General features: G+C 34.9%; 1 long non-coding RNA gene across 2 annotated transcripts; it reads left to right on the top strand.

The window, feature by feature from the left end:
* Window positions 1–221: 221 nt before the first annotated feature.
* Window positions 222–5,940, top strand: LOC139189661 (uncharacterized). Of its 2 annotated transcripts, XR_011573491.1 has the most exons (5): window positions 222–426; window positions 736–989; window positions 1,135–1,199; window positions 3,512–3,575; window positions 5,044–5,940. It is a non-coding gene; the product is annotated as an uncharacterized lncRNA (long non-coding RNA). The 2 variants fall into 2 exon arrangements; XR_011573490.1 differs by lacking the exons at window positions 222–426; window positions 736–989; window positions 1,135–1,199 and having other exon boundaries at window positions 1,206–3,575.
* The last annotated feature ends 304 nt before the right edge of the window (window positions 5,941–6,244 follow it).

The following is a 6,244-nucleotide window of genomic DNA, read 5'->3' as shown; positions in this document are numbered from 1 at the left end:
GAGGCACTTAGTCATTCTATGTTTAGGGGTGGTTGTTGTCGATGTCGTTAGAGGCATGGTTGTTAGAAGGGTTGATGGGTTGCAGGTAGAGAGAGAGTTGACGAAAGGGGTTCCGGGTGGACAGAGTGGGGTTTGGGTGCGGGATTACAGGGAGATAAGGTGAGAGGGTGGGTGTGGTAATGTTCAATTTGGGGGTAAGGTTCTGGGAAAGGGACATGTGTTTGCTGTAGAGAGAGGGGGAGGTATGGTTGCCCATGGGGGGTGGGGTTGTGGGGAAGGAGGTGTAGGTTGAGGTACGGGTGTAGGGTTGGTTATTTCCACACCAAAAATCATCATCCTTTTTTCAGTAAATAGAATTAGTACTAGATGAACAGAGTTCCTCTCTGCAACTCCTCCTCCATTACTGCATTCGAATTTTCTACAATGGTGAGTAATTCAAACGCTTCTTTTGTTCGATCGTGTTGTTTAATTTAATTTGAATTCTTTCCGATTTTTTTTTCGGTGTATGGGTTATGAATTTCCATGTTTTCGGTATTTATATGCAGCTGATTGCTTTCGTCGCTTTTTATCCATACCATTTGGTTCAAAGAATGAAAACACGCATTAACCTGAGAAATCTTAATAGTTGTTTACAAATTAGTAATTAACTTTGTAGTGTGGATGGCTGATGTTTTGTTATACTCTATACAAAGGCTCTTGATTGTTCCTAATGGTTTTCTCTTGCCTAATAATCAGGTGAACATAAAGGTTTATGTGGATTTACGTGTTGGTGATGTTATTCGTTTTGGACTGTGTGAGTATCTCCTTATCTTAACTCTCACTCTGCAACGCGATTAACCATTTCTTCGATCTCTGTATCGTTTTCTCTTCAATCCTGCTTTGCAATCTCCTTTGTTCACCCCACCTTCTCATCTCCGTTGGTACTTCCACCAACCAATGAAGTGCCTGGAGTTTGAACATGAAATGGCCAGGAGGCTGCCCAGTGCAAGGTAGCTTTTCTTTTTTTACTTTTCTGGTTAAAATGTCTATGTGGGTTTGACTTAATTACTGCAATTGATAAATTATTGGTTTTGGTTGATGGTTTACATTGCATGGGTTTTTCTTATGGGTTTTGCTTGCATTTGGTTTTGGCAGGTATATTTGATCTCCCTTGCACACCTCGCCTTCTCATCGTCGTCGCACACCTTAACGTATAAATTGTATGGATTGCACGCCTATTTTAATCTTCGTTAACGAAATTAGCGTTTAAGTTGAATAATTCATACTCTTTTGATATTGGAAATTAGGATCTTATTTCTCAGTCCTATGCTTCTTTGCTGTATAAGATGAATTTGGTTATATTACTCAGAAACGGGACGAGATATTTTTTTTTTCCAGTGAGAGAGTGAAAATCCCTAGCCTTTAGATTTTCAAGTATTTTGTCAGCAATAATAATTTGTTTTTTCAGCTTTATATGCGTGTTGTCTCCAAACATGAGGATCTCTTAATTTGCTTATGTAGCTTTTGTGATATGATGATCTCTTAATTTGCTTTTGCATATTTTCTTTGCTTCCTCTGCTAGCTCTATATGTGATTCTACTCCAAATAATTATTCCATATTTCCTATTTTTATAGGAACCAAATCATTGAATACACATGGAAAATTAAAAGGGTTTTAGTTTTTGGATTGGTTTATGTGACAGCCCGTCCCTAATTTTAAGAATTTTTAAAGTTTTAATAAAGGATTTTACAAAAATACCCTTCGAGGCACGCACATCATTCCGTCCCTAATTTTAAGAATTTTTAAAGTTAGGGACGGGCTGTCACAGTTTAAATTTTGTTGTTGTTATTGGTTGTATTGCTGTCAAATATTTGATGGGAAGTTTGAAATTGAGAACTTCATTGATTGGGACAGAGAGAATCCGACAGCTATAGACTCTGATTTACTGGCTTCGCAATAGAGAAGTTATTTCTCAGTTCACTTCTGCAGCGTAAACCAACTTCTCTGTTCAGTTCTAAGATATGAGGTTTCTGAGCTACCTCTTTTCTGGAATGAAACATTTGAATAGTACTCACGGGGATATCCCATTAATTAGGTCAGTTTTTGTTTAATTGGGATTCTTAAATTTGATATTAGATATTTTAATTTGATTGAATTTTGGATTGCATTGTACACTGTTTCGGGTATCTTTTACAAAATAGGATCTTTTTTTGGGGATTCTAGAAGTTTAGTTGAATGCTAATATTAAATTTCTAACCCCGGTGGTGCCTCTCTCTATTTGAGTTTGAGTTGGGGATGGTGAATAATGAGCAATTCAGAGATTTATCGTAGTGCAATTTGTCATTTCCACGGACCACCTATAATACTGGCTTACATTTTTCTTCTTTTTTCTTTGCCTATAGTAATATTATTGTTTATTTCCAAGATTTGAGTTTGTCATTCAGAAGAGATGCTTCATTCAGAAAATTGAAATTTCCCAAATATTTGTTAATAGTTGTATCCCTTGCAGAAGGATTTAAATTTCTTGGATGTCTACTTTTGAGCTTTAAGTTTTCATGTATCCAGCATTACTAGACCAAAAAAGCGCAATGTCGTGGAGTAATTAGGACTGTTTCTATTCCTTTTTATTTTATTTTTTATGTTGAATTGACAAGTGGTTTTAAATAATGGATAATTTTTTTTACTGGATTTAGTTTCTGTGTTTGGCTTGAGAGTAAATTCAGAGAGCTAAAATGCTGTAAAGTTTGAATATTTACGTTTAATGTTGTATTGGGTTTGGATTAATTTTGTTTGTTTGACATTAGAAATTGAGTGATAGGGAATTTGCGCTTTTCTCCCTTTTGAGTAGCATTGAACTCATTTCTCATTTTCTGTTTGGTTTCCGAGAAAATTGAGGGAAAAAAAGATAGAAGATTAATGAATTCACTTAATTGAGTGCTTTAAGTCCATTTATGATTGAAGTTATTCCGTTTGCTTTCATTTCTGTTTTTGTTCTTTTGGGTATCGAGCACATTAAGGATGGTAAAATCAATTATTTTGATTTTGGAAGTCTACTTTGTTTTTCAGCTTTAGTGCTTGGGAGAAGCGAAAATGTGATTTCATGTATGGTGGTTGTATTTGTCTGTTATTTGAAAGGAATTCAGACAGAGAGAGAAGGGAGAGGGTAGGTTTGTTGTCAGTGAAATTGAAGGATGGTTTGATGTATCTTTGCAGGTGAACTATATGCTCGCACATCCTCATCCAGTGGAACCTAAAACTGAAATTGAAGGCTGGTTAATTGTTCAAATTATTTTGAATTTTCTTTACCCTCTGGTTCATATCTTTATTGCTTATTTTCCTGGTGTTTATTGGTGATTCCATTTCTTTTGTGTATGGAGATTAACTGTGTTTTGTTTGTAGTCATTGTTGTTTTTAGCATGTGAATTAGAATGCTATTATTTTTTTTAGCTCTATCAGTTTGTGGATTCTGTTTATTATGTTTGGACTACAATTTTCGACTTGGTAATAGTGCTGGTTTTTTTTTTCTTCCAGGATTTGAAAGTGTTTTGCTCCTCCTCTTTGGTGCATTTCTCTTTCAAGATCTCCTGTGTAAAAGGTGAGTTGATTTAGAGTTTTTGGATAGTTAATTTTTCATTTTTTGGTTCCTTGTTTTGATCTAAGATTGGAATAAATTTCATCATTACCTTTCTCTATAGTTCTGTTCAAATTGAATTTCAATCGGTGAAAGTGATAGGAGTTTGTCACTGTGTGAATGATCCTAGTGGCGCTGGTTTTCAATTCTGGTGATTTCTTGGGTTTTATGGTGCGTAGTGTTTAGGGATGTGGTTTGGCTTTGTGGGTAGGCAATTTTTAACTTGAATTTATTTCCTTTTTTATTTTCTCAGATTTGTTTGACGGCATGGTTTTTCGGTCCTTTACTGAATAGTTGTTTAAAAAATGTTAGATTTTTTAATTGCTTTGATTTCTTTCGAATTTGTATTTTATTTTATTTTCGAGCCTTGAATTTTGTAAGGACTGTTTCATTTTTAAAGAGGTGGTTTGACCCCCATCGACGAATTTTTTAACAGCAGCTTCAAATTAATCTCTCTCCTCTCAGTCGGTCATCTGCTCTGTTTCTTCTACAGTTATATCTATGTATACAGTTATGTACATACATATAATCAATTTCTACTATAATTTACATCTATAGAATGAAAATTGATTTTTTTTTATTTGGGTTTCTAAAGTTCCGAGGACGAGTTCGTCACGGCCAAAGTTGATACTTTTGATTCCAAAGTTGTCTCCTTTATATCTCACAAGGTATCTTTAGAAAAAAAAATTATTGCTTTTTACCAGTAATTTTAATATTTTTTTTTTATTTTCTTATGAAATTTGGATTTTTGTGTTTTGGATTTGACAAAAATTCTTGAATTTTATCAGTAAATTTGTGTTTCTTTCTCGATTTTTTGAAATTTTGAATTTTAACTAATGGGGTTTTGTTAAAATTTTGTATCTCTCTATGAGTGATGCAAAGTGGTTGTGCTTCATGTTGTAGTAACCTCGGGTGTGTTATTGTTCGAAGATCTCTTGCCGTCTCTGTGATTCTGGTTTAACCCAGTGTTCTTGATTCTTTATCGTCTATTGTTAGGCATTTTATATGCTTTTTTGGTTGCTTCCTTTCTTTGTTGTGTTCTTAATTTTCCAAATCGTTGTTCAAATCATTTGATCCGTACTTAGTTAAGTTTAATACTAGCGGTTTGGCTGTGAATGAATTAATCTAGTCTCGAATAGTGTGGCATGTGAGATGATAATAGACTAGAGGAAAAGGAGTTGAAGCATCTGTGTTTGATTTACAAATTTTGGCAAATCCTTGCCCTTTTTTTGGTTTCCTGGTGATATATATCTATCTTCATAACCAAATAGCGATAACTTTGAGTTTCTAGAAGTTTAATGTGTTTCGCGTCCTGCATTTTTGTAACGTCCGTACAAGTTGTCACTAAGAGCTTTTGGTTTCTGGCTACTTTAGTTTTTCATCATTGAATTGTAGGATTAAAGTTTTTGATTGAGTTCTTATTTAATTTCAGATTAGAATGGGTACAATTTGAGCACTCCTAAAACTGAAAAGTTCTCCAAAGATTGTGAGAATGGATGTGTCAGATATGGTTTATCGTCCATGCAAGGATGGCGTACCACAATGGAGGATGCTGTGAGTGCATTAAACTTTTCTCTTCCTATTTGAAGTTGTTTTCAAAACATAAATTCTTTTATGTCCATTCTCAGAAGTTTCTACTTTGTATCCTTTTCCGTCTTTATTTAACATGCTATAGTTAGGATTCAACTGAATATGATTTTACTTGACATGTTCAAATCCTCTTAATCATGTTCTTGAATTTTACTGTATGTATCGTGTTCTTTGCATTTCATTATCTGAACTCTGTTGTTTAAATTTGGTTACCTGAATCGTGCCTAATATTTGATGTGGCTGGTGGCTTTGTATGGGTGGTTGGTGTGATTTGGGAGTGTTTTTAGTCAATGGGAGACAGGACAAAGGTGTGGGGCAGCGAAGTCAAGTGAGATTAGGAATTTAGGATAGTAGGGTTTTTGCTAATTTATGGGATTAGAAGTCTTTCTTTATTTTTGTCTTGGACCAAGCATGAAATCCCAAGCACTATATCACCACAAAGCAAGCAAGCTGAAAAGCAATCCGACAAACCCTTTTTCCAGAAGCACTTAACAAAACCTTTTTGTGGGTTAATTGTTGTTTCAATTATACCAGATTGAAAATGAGTATGGAACCATCGGTCAAGCATTCGGAGCTGTTGCTTCTTTTTCTCAGGAAACAGAGTATTTTTTGCAACCACATTTTTTGTAATCAGCTCGGTTGAATGTATATAAAAATTAAGTTGCTTATCTTACTGACACCGTTCACTTATCCATCACTTTTGTTCATTCATGATTATATTGAAATTTTTTCAGGTTAATTGTGTCTTATTCATGTAGTTAAGGCTGGTACATTTAAGTCTCACAGCAACGTGCAGGCATATTACTAGTATATATCTAAATTCTTTTTTAATTTTTCCAAAGAATAAATTTTAAAATGCTGATTAGCCCAGCCCAGCCTCCACTCACCGTCAAGGCCTCACTTCCTGATTTTTATTCCTCTTAGAATTTCAGAATCCTGCCACTTCCTAGATCTCTAGCTGATTGCAACTCTCCTTCCTTCCCTCTCTCAGTGCCCCAAGGTAACCCCTTTCAAGTGACGAAGCCATAGAGACACAAGGAGGT

This window comes from Malus domestica, chromosome 11, assembly GCF_042453785.1.
Source record: "Malus domestica chromosome 11, GDT2T_hap1".
Classification (NCBI taxonomy): Eukaryota; Viridiplantae; Streptophyta; class Magnoliopsida; order Rosales; family Rosaceae; genus Malus; species Malus domestica.
This window is presented reverse-complemented; position numbering and strand designations above follow the sequence as displayed.